This window comes from Excalfactoria chinensis, chromosome Z (genome assembly GCF_039878825.1).
Source record: "Excalfactoria chinensis isolate bCotChi1 chromosome Z, bCotChi1.hap2, whole genome shotgun sequence".
NCBI lineage: Eukaryota > Metazoa > Chordata > Aves > Galliformes > Phasianidae > Excalfactoria > Excalfactoria chinensis.
This window is the reverse complement of record NC_092857.1, coordinates 11320700-11336189: the sequence shown is the minus strand read 5'-3', so window position 1 is coordinate 11336189 and position 15490 is coordinate 11320700.

Here is a 15490-nt window from a genome sequence, read left to right as displayed (position 1 = left end):
TCTGTTCTGCAAATACAGAGGTCTTGAGTTAGAAATTGTTTATATCAGGAGAGAGGATGCACCAATATTCCATTTGATGCATCCAGGCCAAAACTCCTAAGGCCGGAAGTTGTGCCAGTGAATGTCCTGATAAGGATTTTATTTCAGTTTTGTTTGTTTGTTTTTGTTTTCATTTTTGTATCATTTAGCACTGAGCTATCACATGTGAAGGACTTACTAGAAGTCCTGGACATACATGAGTCAAATGTGAAATGCAGGTACTTCGGAGGATGGCATGTATAAGTGATACAATTTGGTCCCTCCAGCAGCAGGAACCTACAGGCAGGATGGTATGAGAGAAGCCACAGTCACATCACATCCTGCTGTAAGCTCTCAGTGCTCTCCCAAGACACACTGATCTCAGTGCAGATAGGATGAGGTAAGTAAAGCTGTTTGATTCTGGATTGTTTCACCTCTGTCCATGAAAGGGGAGACAGGCCAAAGCCAGGGCAGGAGGGAACTAGCAGCAACCTCAATCCTTGCAGCCTGGATGGCTAGGCAAAAATACAGAGGAAAATATCAGAATGAAGAAAGCAAATGGAGCTGACACATTGTATAAATAGGTCTTCAAATGTCATGAGTGGCTGGAACAAAGATGTTTTGTTCCAGGGCAAGAGACAGCTTCAGATGGCTCACTAATACACATTGAGAGGTTTGCTTATTTGGAACAGTCCCCTTCTAATGAAAAGGTTAATTGTGTTGCAATGGAAAGAGAAAAGGCTAAGCAGAGGCCAGGCCAGCACTCCTCACCCTAGCAAAATCTCCTAGTGGCTTCACTGGAGATTTTCTACAGAAAATGCCGCAGGACTGAACTATTAATGGTACCATAAATTATATAGTAGGTATATGCACGGGTCAATAAAGATAGCTAAACAAACCATATATCCCAGCAGTATTAATACTACCAGCTTGTAGAAGAGCCACAGCAGCAGCCAGATCAAGAAATCTAGAGCTGAGCACAGCCCAGCCCAGGAACTCGCCTGACCCTGCACCACGTCCAGCTCTCAAGGTGTCATCACTTGATTTTTCACTGATAACTACAGCATTTCATTCCCTTCACCCTCACCAACATGGAAAATCTTCTGCTTTGCAGCTGGCCTGCACACCTCATCCTTGAGTGCTCTGGGAGGCCTAAAGGCACTGGCAACTGCCTCAGAGCTGCTTCCTTGTCTGCTGCAGAATTACTTGTGTTTCACAGGAATGTAAATAAGTGCATCAAAGCTGCTGCATTTGCTGGCAGCATTCACATTACGATACAAGATTGTATCTGTGTATAATACTCCTAATCTTTTTGTTTCTGTTCCTCCCTGTTTTGTTTACCAATTGTGTACTCAACTTGTTTCATGCACACTGGGATTTCTACAGCTTCAAGACCTTTCCCTGTGCTCTTGCCGCGCTGCTGATTCCCATTTCTCTGCTGCTCTCACACAGTTTTCCCTTCCTTTGCTGTCTCAACTCTCCCACATTAATCTCTGGCCCCACAGGTGCTGTAAACATGTTGAAATATTCCCTTATTTCAGGCTAAAATTGTTCCCATCTGAGATGCAGAAGGGTTAGACAGGCACTCCTTGCTAGGATTTGGTATTATTTTTAATTGTGGTTTTAATGTGCACCTGAATTTTTTAAAAACAAACAAACAAACAAACAAACAAACATCAACAACAACAAAACCACCACAACTTGGAGTTTAACTCTGAATAACTCCACATATCAAAAGATTCAGAGGTTCCTTTCCTGCAGACCAGACTTGTGAGTGGTAAGGGCAAGGCTGGAATCTGCTAGTACCCAATCTCTAGCTGTGTTGCTCAGCTGGGAAAGGAAAGAACAGAACAAAAATGTGGATTTAGAGCCCTTTTTTCCCTGGAAAACCCTCCCTGCTTCCAAAAATGTGTGGGTTAGAAACATTCTGAGCCAGATGTTTATCAGTGCCTTACAGCCCTCCGCAGGTCCATCTTTCACAAAGAAGACACCCGATATCTTCTTCAGTGAATTTATGCTTCGGGACAGTTTAATTCCATGCAATGTGAGAAAGCTCTTCCCTGCTGATGTCAAAGCTCTCTTATGCTGGTTGCCTACTCATTCCTGTGTCCTGATCAGTCACCAGTCCTCCTCCACCTTCATGGTCTCCTGTCCAAGGAGCCCTCTTGCAATTAGTCCAGGTACCTCCTCGGGGGAGGGAGGGGATTCTCCCATCAGGATTCTGCATGGTGGCAAACCCTGGATATCCACAAAGGCACACTGATATTTTCTTTTCTGTATCCCATTCTTTTTCCAATAATTCCTTTCAGGTGCTGGATGGGGAAGTCATCAGGTACATGACTTCAGACAGCTTTTTGCATACCTTTGGGAATCTCCTTCATTTAACACCTAACATTTTGCCAAATATCAAGTCTGAACCTAGCTCCATTTGTGTTAGTTGTTATAGAATACCCTCCAGCAGGTGAAACAAGGTCTTATCATATTGCTGTGAAACCACTGTATGCAGTAGCTGTGGAGGAGGAGAAGGCATTGCCCAGGGCTATGCTGCTGCATGACACCGACTGCCCAGAGCTCAAGCCTCTGGGTTTGAGGAAACTATATGACTTATGGATTAATCTTGCATCTTGTTGACCACAGAAAGTTAATGAAAGGGATCTTCTGTGAGCTACCAAGAGGGCTGCCTTGATTCAGAAAAGATCATAAGAAATGATTCTTCCTAAAAACAGTAATGACTGGAGGAAAGGACGCAGCAGTAGCCAAGGCCGGGCAACAGTATCCAAATACTGCTGCAAACAGTGAGTTCAGGGACCAAAGAAATGTGACACAGATCATCTTTCCTATTTGTGATGACCAGTGGAAGTGTTTCTGCCAGGCCAGGTAACAAGAGGGTAAATGTAGAAGTGCACCCTGGAAAGAAAGTTCTTGAGGACCCCACATGGACAGGGTGCCTACCACTGTGAAGTAATATGGATGACCTAAGGGCAGATGTTTGGGTAGATCTGGAGAATGTCCCACAGCAGTATTTTCTGATGTTTATACTAGAGCTCAAATTCCGTTAACAGCAAACCTTTTCCTATCAGGGATATCTGGTTTCATTTCAGCTGCAAGTGGGAATCTCATTTAAAAACCCACAGCAAGTCAGTGATAACAAGGCATTTTTGCAAGGAGTATGAAAACCGCCCTTTCTCATTTTGGCAACTGGTAGAACAAAATTTGGAACACCTGAAAAATAACTCAAAAAAATTGGAATCTGTTCCATTAGTCTATTAAGAAACTCTTGGTAATGCATTAGGCTGATTTCTTGGTGTTGGTAATATGTGGTTATTATAGGACAATGAGCATATGTTTCAGTAGGAGTTCTGCAATTTGTATTTGACTGTGAGCCTGTACATTATGTGTTCTTATGAACCAGTGTAGCAGCTCTGCGTCCTGATATCTCTTTGGCTAGCTGCTCTGGAGAAATGGCTTTATCCCAGACAATCCCATTAAATTTTTGACTGTTCTTTTGAAACAGATGTGATAGTGGCTATGCTTAATGCAAACATTTCCATCCTTTCCTACAGGTTTTCCCTATGTGACATCAGTGATGTTTGGGTTTCTTTTTTTGCATAAGGTGAAGTAATGAAAAGCCTAAATTTTTTTCCACATCCGCATCTCCTGGAGGATAAATAGAAAACAGCAGGAGAGCCTGGAATCAGAGGCCACAGTGATCCTATTGCGTGTAGGACAAGAAAGTTCTTTGAAAGTCTCCTGTATTGGTTTGGTTTACCCATCTCATGGTAAATCATAAATCTTCTTTATCTTCTTTGACACTGTCTAACTATAGGTTCAGAAGTATACTTTAAAATTATACCATGTGAAGATTTTTGAGCAAATATGGTAAAGCCTCTCTTAAAAACAAAGGTAATCCCTCTGAGCCCGCATGGACTCAGTCATGTTTATTCATCTCTTCCAGTGTTATAACTCAATAAATACTGCTATGGCTTAGCTGGGACAGCAACTAAATGTATAGTTTTATGGCTAAGTCTGCTCTCTGGCGCTCATTTAATCATGTGTTTTATTGTCAGCTCTTCTCAAACTGTCAAACGTTGTTCCTTATGAAAGAGAGACCTGCTTTCTGTAACACACATTCCCCCCTAGTCCCACTCATCATTTGGTACTATTGCCTTTCTTTTTTCTAGACTGTTGATGACATTTATGGCTGTTTGGTTTTTTTTGTTTGTTTGTTTTGTTTTTTTGGTTTTTTTTTTCTTTTTTTTCCAAGAAATAGTGAGGGTTTGTTTTTTTTAAACAGAGCCTCTTTTTCACCTCTTAGTGCTTTGGCTTTATAATTTCTCACACACTGGAAATGGCCCGGGTGATGTGCTGATCTTTACATCCATTCCCATATACCAGCCGTACTCAGCAGTGAGAGCTCTCTGTGTGTGATGCTGTCACCCACCTTCAGGCCCCAGGAACAGCTCCTCTCCATTCTTCTCTGTGGCATTGGGAGCCGTGTTCATATATATTAAGAAGAAGACTGACTGGTTTTCTTGCAGTTTTAAAGCTTGCTGACTTGCTTCTCCATCAGGAAAAGCTGACTTCCAATTGCCATGGTGGTGGGGAACTGCAGCCCCATCTTTCTGAAGCTGTGCCACATGTCATTAGTGGCAAAGTGGAGGAAGAGCACTCTGGCACTGCTGCACTGAAATATCCCAACAGGTTTAGGAAGAGACTTTCAGCCACATCTTCTGCCCACACAACATGTCCAGAACACTGTAGGCCACGGTCACTCCTGGGATGCCAGCAGACAACCCACAACCCTCTGTCAGCACCTGAGGAACACTACCTGAGGATGCAAACAAGCTTCGTATCATAAAGGTACCTTCAACACTGCTTGTGGACACTGCCAGAACAAGCCCTGTCTGCCAAATTCATATTTCTCCAAGTTAGTCACCTGCATGGCTGATGATTCTATGAATTCTTTGCCTGGCCATGTGGTGGCCATGCTGTGATATCTTCTGATGCAATGTTGAAATGCCTAAAGGGCTTGTAGTCACTTCTACTAGTAAAAAACACCATCTTTTAGTCCTTTGTCCACAAGTAGGTTGTGTTCACCTGTGATCAGCCAGCTAATGGATGCTAACTGGCATGTCGTATTCATACTTTCTGGATCAAGATGAAATAAAGCAGAAGAAAGCTACTGCTGTCAGATGGCACACCATGACAGAGCAATCCTGATGAAGACAAAGCCTCCACATCATCACTGTACCTGTCTAAAGAAGGGCAATGAAATTTTTAAGGGTCTGAAACACAAGTCTAATCAAGAGCAGCTAAGGGATTTGGGGTTGTTCAGTCTTGAGGAGGCTCAGAGAAGTCCTCATCATTCTCTGCAACTACCTGAAGGAAGGCTGTAATGAGGTGGGGGTTGGCCTCTTCTCCCAGGTGATAGGACAAGTGGGAATGGCCTCAAGTTGCAGTGAGGGAGGTTAGATGTTAGGAAAAGCTCATTCTGAGAGTGTGGTGATGCACTGGCACAGGCTGCGCAGGGAGGTGTTGGAGTCACTGTCCCTGGAGCTGTTCAAGGAACATGGAGATGTGGCACTGAGGGACATGGTTAGTAGGCATGGTGGGGATGGGTTGGTGGTTGGACTAGATGATCTCAGAGGTCTTTCCAACCTTAATGATTCAATGGTTCTATGAATATAATTTGAAAACACAGTCCTAATGCTGTGTTATTGTACAGTTTTAATATTATTGTCATGCACTTTGTAAACATAGGATAATGACCATTTCCCAATAGCACTGCTTGCTCCAGGCTCCCCATATTGCCTGAAGCCACCAAAATCACTCTGCAGGCAGAAAGGTACTTGGGGCTGGGCTGCAGAATCACTACTTCCATCCAACTAAAGAAAACCATCGTTTTGAGAACTTAGAGAGAGCAATAACTGCACATTTCCTGACCCCAGCAGGGGCCTGGCAGCGAGCAGCCCATTTCAGCTGCTGACACTGTGCACATCAGCTCTGCGGACTTGCCAGCTCCCTCTGCAAGATGGCTGTAAAGTGTACACATAATATCTGGCAATAATAATACAGGGAAAATGAAAAATGCCTCTCATTCATTGCAAACAAATGGGTACAGTGTGATCTCAGGCAAGCTTTCCTGAAGCAAGCAGCCTTCTGGATTAAAAAAGAAATGGGTAAAAAGCTTGTAGAAAGGGAATGTGGGAGCCTGGAGGCCTTGACAGGAAATGCATGGGAACTGTTACTTCAAAGAGGAGAGAAGGTGTCCAGGAAAAGAGCGAGTTCCCAAGCACAGCTTTTGCTTTTCATTGAGAGGAGCAAAGCTGTGCACATGATCAGCACAGACCTCACAGAGTCTCTAGCAAGGCCCCTGTGCTGGGGCCAAGTTACTCACAGTGTTCATTTAAAGGCCTGGTGATGCTGCAGGGCTGGGAGACTTCATAAGAATCAACCAGGCTTTTGCTTGCTTCTTTACCAAGCTTCCTCCTTACAGAGGCTTTGTCCATCAGGGCCTGTGATACCAGCCCTTGAGGCCATTGGCATGAAGTGGTGTTTTCAGCCTGAAGCAGTGCCTGCTGTGGGTGTGCTAGCAGGGTCCAGCATTCACCTGAGCAGTGATATCCCAGTTCTGGGCACGAGAATCCTGAGCACAAGCAGCAGGCAATGGCTCCAAGCTGCATGGCTGCACTCAGACTGAGGAACCCAACCTTCGTCTGTGCATCCAAGTCCCTACCTCATGTCCTCCTCTGTCTTTCCAATACAAAACTGGCAGCTGCTCAAGGAAAAGGCTCAGCAAACCAGGTGGAGAAATTTATGGCATTTATATGACCGCAAAGAGTGAAGAAGATAGAGAGCATCATGTATGCGAGCCAATAAAAAACTTATGACAAGGATGATTGTATATTCAATATGGGCTGTGTCTGGCTTGAAAGCTAAGGAACACTATTATGTGTGGGTAATAATTTAGTTCCCCTTTTAGCTTCGTCATACATGTATTTGTTTACACAGTTCAAGAAAGTTCATGATTTGTCTTGACTGCAGGACCTCAGCGCAAATGTAACAAATTTCAAAATGCTAAAATCAATAGCTGATCTTACCCCAAACCAACAGATCCATTCCATCATCTCCATCGCCTATACTCTAAGAGCAATAGGACACTTCCCTGAAACTTTGCGTGGAATAACAGTTGGCGGCAGTGTCACCTGTGCCTGGCCTGGGCGGGAGACCTTCGACTGGCAGCTCTTTTGCTTTCCCTCGTAAAAGCTCTGTTGTGTTTACTTCACTAAAGTTTAACTTGGCTATGATTTCATGGCTACTGAATTCACACTGCCCCCAGCCAACCCATAGAATAGCTAATGACTCAATAAAAATGAGTGACATCATTAACCCAATACAGTAACTATTCAGATACACACCGTGGTCTCCTTACATAACCACCTAATTTTAGCTGATGAGTGAACAACATACAGTACCACAGTGTATTATGAGCTCTGAATAACTGTCAAATATCCAGATGCTTTTTTCAAGGTTATTTTATTTTCCTGGTTTAAAATTATTTCCTTACGCAAATCTCAAGGTGTTATTTTTCCTACACCAAACCCTCTTTTCAAAATATGTTGAAGGCTTCTGCCACCCCTGATCATCTTGACACATCATTAGCTGGCCATCAGAGCTGTAACAGTGCTCACAGCTCTCATGTACCGGCACAGGGCCCTGGGTTCTTTTAATAGCCACAAGTCCTAAGAAACCAGTAAGTTGATAAAAGCCATAATTCAAGTTCCAAACCATCTTGTGTTCAAGTAAAGACACCTGGTTTATTGAAAGACTCTGATTCTTATAGCTTGAGAAAATATCGACAAGTACACTTTTTAAGCAGAAATATTTGGGGACAAAGTCTTTTTTTGACAGCAAAAAAAAAAAAAAAAAAAAAAAAATTTAAAAAAAAAAAAATCCTTCAGCAAAAGCTTTGCAGGCCATTCCCAGCCACACAAACACAGGCACATTCAGTGACATTTGTAGATGCAAATCCCAGACTAAAGATAAATAGGTGGCTTGGAAGTGCTAGTTGTAACGCTGCAATGTCCCTGAGACGGATTCTCCACTTCTGAGAAAGAAGGAAAAGAGCAGAGCTCCTGTTTTGGCCATCCCATGTGTGATGTGAGGGCAGGATTAGGGCAGGTGCCCCATGCACCCTGTGCACTCAGCACTGCACTGACACACAAAGCCAGCCTCACAATCCCACGTGGTCTGCCCAGCCTTCCTCAAGCCTCTTGTCTGGTATCTTTACATAAGCATGCTCTGGCAGTGAGAAGCCTATCTATCTTTAAATACCTGGTTATGTCTATGGTGTCTTTCATCCAAATCATTTAAAGCACTGAATCTCCGTGTATTACTCAGAAGTCCCTGTGCCTGCATGAATATATTGAAAAGAGTTTGGTGGATTTATATGCAATTACAGAAAAGATTTGACACTATCTGCAAGGCTTGAACCCAGGCACTTTATTAAAGAGCATTCAGAAGGAGCTGAAAATCCAGCTCCTCTTTTGTGATCCCCAGCCCTGATAATCCCCATCCCCTCATTGGACATTTGGCTTACCCTTCCTGCACACTCTCCTTCATCACCGTGCAGCTGGGAGAGCTGGCAATTAGTCTCGTCCCCTCGTGTAGTCAACAAGCTCACCTCAGAGATATGCTCACATTATGCTGGCACAGACTCACTTCTTCCGCTTTGCAGTGCTACAGCCTGCAGACAGAACCCCAGCCCAGCATCCTGACACAAAACTCAGGTATCTTTGTGACAATTGTGACAATCTGGAACAAACACATAAAAACCTGAGGCAACATCCTCTGCTGGCTAAAGTCAGTGCAGTTCCTTAGTGCTCATTTCCATTAGCAGAGGTGCTGGTTCCTGAGCTCCGTTTTGCCCTGTGCCTCTGGCATACTTCTGATCAAGTTGTTGGCAGGAGTTACACAGACCACGTGGCACTGGAGCTGAATGTGTGCAGCTTGCAGGGTGCAGCTTCCCCCCAGAAACATTCACCCTATTCCTAATGGCACTGTGGCAATGAATAGTGAAATTTCTTCACATGGTAAAAACCGACTGTAATACTCCCAGTGAAAAATTCCACTTAAACTATAGAGTAAAAACGAAACCAAAGTCCTGCCATCCAGGAATGCTGAGCGACACAGAGAGAATGTTGATCGTGCCTGGGGATGGGAGGCAGCCCAGCAGAGCTGCTGCCCTCCCAGGCATGTACCAAATGGAACAAGGGAAACAGCCAGGCATTGCTATAGCAAGGCAATAGCAACAGGGACCCTGCAGGATTGCCACCCCCGCATTCGTTCTTGAAGGCAGAGGGCCTGAGATTTTATATTCCAAGATTTTAATTTAAAAGGACTATCTGTTCAGTAATGAGCAGTACCAACATTGAGCTGGGGTGGCAGGGAGCCAGATCCCTAAGGCTGTTCTCCTGCTGCATGCAGATCTGTGCACCAGGACAGAGCAGAGCTGCAATGCTACTGGACAAGGAGGACGTGCATTAGGGAGCGTGCAGCTCAGGATGCACCTCCAGGGAGCAATTTCACCTGGAGCTGCAGCGCGATGTGCCCACCCTCTGTGGTGTGCAGATTGCTGTGACAAGCAAACATCTGACAATGCAGTTACACAGCTCTGCAGCACTAACACAAAACCACAGAAGTTGGTTTACAACCATGAGATAGGAGTATTTCCTTCATTCAGAAAGTTGTGTTAACAGACTTCCCAGCTGCACAACTCGGTAAGGATACCAATGGGATGCTGAAATAGCTGAACTGTATTCATGATTTGCCACTAATCTGACTTTGATTAACTCTCTCCATCTTGTATTTCTGTTTCTTCAATCCCATAGCAGTAGATGTTTTTCCCATTTAGACTCTCAGAGCAGATACCATCTCTGTTCTGAGAAGACCCTAAAGAGAATTATTATAAAAGAACCTAAACACTCTGGACATGGACAAGGATTCTTGTAGAACAGCAAAGAGGAAAGGCAGGAAGCAATGAAGGGATACTTGGTAGGATTTGATTGGATTACCTCTATTTCTTCCAGAGAAAAAACATTTAACAACATATAAAACCATTTAAAGCTCAGTTGTAGACTAGAGGAGGGCAGTATGCAGGACAGGAGAAACAGACAGAATATGTACCTCTTTGATACTTATCTCACTTCCAGACATAAAGCTTTCCTTTTTCTTTTCTTAAGTGTAAACATGAAGTTAAAAGCTAGTAAAAAATTAACAAAAGAATCCTACAAATGGACATTTTATAGGATCTCAAACAAAAAGGTTGTCACCTTGTGAAGGGCAAAATCTCTCCCTACATTTGGGAATGCATCAGCTATCATCTTCACTGAAAAACGTCTTCTGCAGTCTTCCTTATATTACAGGATGATTTTATGTTTAGAAGTATTACGGATGTTTAGAAAGCATTATGGAAACTTTGAAAGTTTATTCATTAATTCCTCCATGACTACAGGCTGAGATACACAGGCATCTCAGATGGACACTCAGCTTCACCCATCAAGAGCACAGGGAGCCCATCCACCAGCTCCTCTGCTTGAGGGGAGATTTCCCCAAAACTGCCATTGCAGCAGGGCCCTGCAAGCCTGAACTTCAGGGCTGAGGATAACTACCAATGGACACTGCAGGCTCCCAGTTCACCAGTTCCACCAAGGAGGCACTTTTCAGCTCTGTATCAGTGTATCAGCCAGGCTTTCTCTTCTTTGTCTTGTTTTTGTTTGTTTGTTTTTTTCCTTGCTTTCATGTTGTAACTCTGTGGGGAGCTCCAGTGCCTTGCTCCATCCTGCAGAGGGTTACCATCAGTGTTCTGTAACTCAGCAGGGGTGATGGAGAGTCACACCTCTCAGATTAAAATACTTACCAGAGCTTATTCCACTTTTACACTTTTTAGCTCTCACTCACATTAGCTAAACTCAGATTTTGTTCCTCCTGGCCTCTGAATTTCACCTACGTAATTGTGGTATATGTTCCCCACAGTATCTGCTCATCCATGGGGTTAAGGCACTGAACTTCTGGAGGTACACAGCATGTTACTCCTAGGAAAAATGCAAAGGTCAGTTCAATAAAAGAAGTAATATATAAGTATACATACAAGTGAATGCAAATTTTTGTCACAAAAGAAGACAAAACAGATCCATTATTTTAGCATGTGATTTATCAGTCTGCAAGAAAGACATACTTTGAACTATTCTTTCCCTTTCCATCCTCTTCCCTTGCCTTCCCCTCTCCTCCCTCCCCTCCTTTTTCCTTTTCTTTTTCCCTTCCCTTCCCTTCCCTTCCCTTCCCTTCCCTTCCCTTCCCTTCCCTTCCCTTCCCTTCCCTTCCCTTCCCTTCCCTTCCCTCCCCTCCCCTCCCCTCCCCTCCCCTCCCCTCCCCTCCCCTCCCCTCCCCTCCCCTCCCCTCCCCTCCCCTCCCCTCCCCTCCCCTCCCCTCCCCTCCCCTCCCCTCCCCTCCCCTCCCCTCCCCTCCCCTCCCCTCCCCTCCCCTCCCCTCCCCTCCCCTCCCCTCCCCTCCCCTCCCCTCCCCTCCCCTCCCCTCCCCTCCCCTCCCCTCCCCTCCCCTCCCCTCCCCTCCCCTCCCCTCCCCTCCCCTCCCCTCCCCTCCCCTCCCCTCCCCTCCCCTCCCCTCCCCTTCCCTTCCCTTCCCTTCCCTTCCCTTCCCTTCCCTTCCCTTCCCTTCCCTTCCCTTCCCTTCCCTTCCCTTCCCTTCCCTTCCCTTCCCTTCCCTTCCCTTCCCTTCCCTTCCCTTCCCTTCCCTTCCCTTCCCTTCCCTTTCCTTCCCCTCTTTTATCTTCTCCTCTTTTCTCCTGTTTTCTCCTCTTTTCCTTTCTTTTCCCAGTATAACACAGAAGAATGTTGGAAGAACTTCAGGCAAGCCTTTGCATTCAAGGACACAGAGCTGATGCAGCAGGCAGAACTTCCCGTGCAATGGAGCTGTGCTGGTGCTGCCTGTGGATCAGCTCCAACAAGCACCAGGGATCCCTGAATGAAGAAGAACTTTCCATCTTGTCACATACTGTCACATACAGACTTATCATAAAGGTCTGAAAGTCCAGTATCAGAATTATTTTTTCATTATCATATATTTCCTTGAAACCCCTGCGTAGCAGCTTACATGCAAGAAAAATAAATAAATAAATAAATCTCTCTATATATAAAGGAAAAATGTTGAAAGATGTTTTCACACAGGGAAAAGCTTCCAGTAAAAATTTCCTAACTAGAGGAAAGAAGGAAAAGATTAAAATTCTCTCATCTACCTGAAACTTCCCTTGAAAGTGACAGGATTTTAAGGATGTAAAGTGAAGCAAACATGTGTACGAGAGAGTTTGTGGTTCTTTTTAGACTGAGCTGTCTTTCTGGGAGTAAAGCTAAGTTTGCAGGACTGTAAGCAGAAAGCAGAGCTTTAACTTGCAGTAGGCATACTGAGCATGCAGTCTGATAGCGATAGGCCAAGGAGGAATGGCTTTAAAACAAAAGAGGGAAGATTTAAATTAGATATTAGGAGGAAAAACTTTACTCAGCGGGCAGTGAGGTGCTGGCACTGCTGCCCAGAAAGCTGTAGTGCCCCATTGCTGGAGGTGCCCAAGGCTGGATTGGAAGGGGCCTGGCAGCCTGAGCTGGAGGGGGCAGCCAGCACATGGCACAGCAATGGAATGGGGTGGCTTTAAGGAGCCTCCTAACACAAGCTCTTCTATGATTCTGTGATCAACAACTGGTGTGAACAAAAGGAGACTCCTTTGTGCTGTATTTATCAAGCAGATTTTCAGATAAGAATGATCCCCATCACTTTTGTCCTCATTAGTGGCTGTTAGGCACAGAGTGCAACAGTCCCAGCCTGGGTGTCACTCAAGCTCCTCACTCTGGAGCAATCCTGTTGGCATAAGCTCCACATTTTTTGCTGCCATATCAGAGGAAATGCAGGAACGTGAATTGCCTTCCACCATCTCTGGTATAACTGAGAGCCCTCCTACTACACTGGAAAAAATAATCTGTGTTTTGAATTATTATGTTTTACAGATGTATTATCTTGCATTTGTCAGGGTGACTCCTTTCGTTATTTCCTGCCTCTCCTTTTTCAGTGGTGTTTGCAGTATTCATCCGCATCATCTGCTAATTTCATTAGCATACTGCTTAATGATCTCGAAGGGGTTAGTTTAAAATATTAAATAGAGCCGGATGTAAACTCCTCATTCCTGCAGCATCCCACCAACCCCCTCCCACTCATCTCTGTACCCTACCATTCATCAAGACATGTTTCTGTCTTCTGAAAGTCTTCTGCAAGATTTCATGCTGTGTTTGCATGACATGTCATTATCCTGAAAAAGTGCTGAATCATTGGTCCTTAGTTGCTTAGTCTGTGGTTGCCACTGGCTTTCCATTGATTGCTACACTCCGCCTTTGAGGACTGAATCAGATTTCTCTGCATCTTTACAACAATGACAGTTCTGTGATGAGTTAAGCAATGGAGGCACAGCTACAGACACTTTCTTGTTACAAACTCACTGGATGATACACCAAAATCAATAAATTACAGCAGTACGTGCTATACTTGTGAGTTGGAAACTTCTCTAAAATGTTATAAAAATAGATTTATATTTTATTAGCCAACAACTCAATGACTTCATTAGAATACACATAAAAACACATCATGTAATTATATGAATAACCAAGGTGATCTTACTGGTAAAAGCTGTAATAGCTTAGAGTCACCGTTGATAACACTGCTTGCAGAGGCTATTTTGAAGATGCTGACCTCTTTATTTGGAAGATTCCTGATGTTAGCCTCTGCTTAGTCAGGTAATTTCAGTTGAAGGGCCAGTCGCAAGCTACACACGAATTTCATCACAGAGCAGCAACCTTGCTGATGCCACAAGTCATAGTGTTAGAAATTCAGAAGTTTGTTTTTTAGCTTTTATTAGAATCATATGTGAACTCCCAAGCTTCATACCTACTGTGGGAGCCCTTTTCTTGCATAAACACTGTGAACTTTGATTGCACTGTGCTAGAGATGCCAACAAAGGAAACTGAACAATATAATATACACTCAGCCAGCAGAGAAAGGCTGTAGTAATGCCTACAGTTTTATGTGGGCCAAAGAAGGATGCCAACAATATAGAGCCGGAAAAGTAAGAGTATAATGACAGAAAAAAATCTCCACAGGAGTACAATTAAAATTGTCATAAACACAGTTCCTGGTAGGTGTCCCTCTCACTCATCTGCTGTCCCTCTCATGATGCACAAGATGATGGCTACAGTCTGAGGGGCAATGGAGGAGATAACATATTGCAGAAAGCCGTAAGCACCCTCAGCTCTTTCCCAGGAGATCAGTATTGCTGATGACAGTTGCTGCCTCACTCTACAGTATGCATAGGATTGTTTTTTACATTTTGCAAGACACACTAATGCCTTTCTTTTCCTTTGTTTCTCTACAGCTCTATGCTACTACCAGATTTACTTTACATGGCCTGTTCAGTACATTAGACACTTCATTTTTTCCCCTTTGCTATGCTTAAAACCAGCACACCCCACTCCTAAGGTTGGTTTCTCTGTATGACCAACAACTGACTACTGGCGGGGATAGCTGTGTGTCCACACAGTCTCTGCCATCTCTCCATGTCTGTACTTCGTTACGTTGCAAAGTAATTCCTGCATCACAAATAGCTCGTTCAACTCAGAATAACCATTTGTGATTGCTACCTATCAGTTACAAAGCCACAAATTTCTGAATGTCATCTCCAAGCAATTAGAAGAGAAGATTATCAGAAGTAGTAGCTAACATGGATTGATTAAGGAAAAATCATGCTTGACCAACCTGGTAACCTTCTATGATGTCATCACCTGCTGGCTTAGATGTGGGGAGAACAGTGGATGTTGTTGTGTACCTTGACTTCAGCAAGGTGTTTGACAATGTCTCCCACAAGGTCTCTGTAATGAAGTTATCATGGGATAGATGAGAGGTGGACTGAGAACTAGGTGACCTTCAAGCTGAATGTTATGTACTCACCTACATTCCTAAGCCACGGTATTTGACTCTAGAGGGAATGTAAAGTCGGCACAATGTAATTCCTGTGATCTTGACAAGCATTAGTATTGGGCTAGAAAAATAAGACAAAAATGATTATTTTTAAGCAAAAATTTCTGGAGGCCAATGGTAGAACCAATGGCGAAGAGGAAAACAATACACAAAACACTGCTGCTTCAATTATGCTTGAAACTTGATCATATTTAGGGAACTCAATGCGTGGGCAGCGCAATCACCGCTGGCAAGGCATCAACAGATGTTACGGCAGTATCACAGCTTTCGGCAGCGTGAATTCTGTAATTCAGTCCTAGAGTGGTAAATCAGCAGATGTGTGCCCATAGGTGTATGGTTAGCCCTACTACTAATTCATAGATCATATAAGACTATAGCAGAT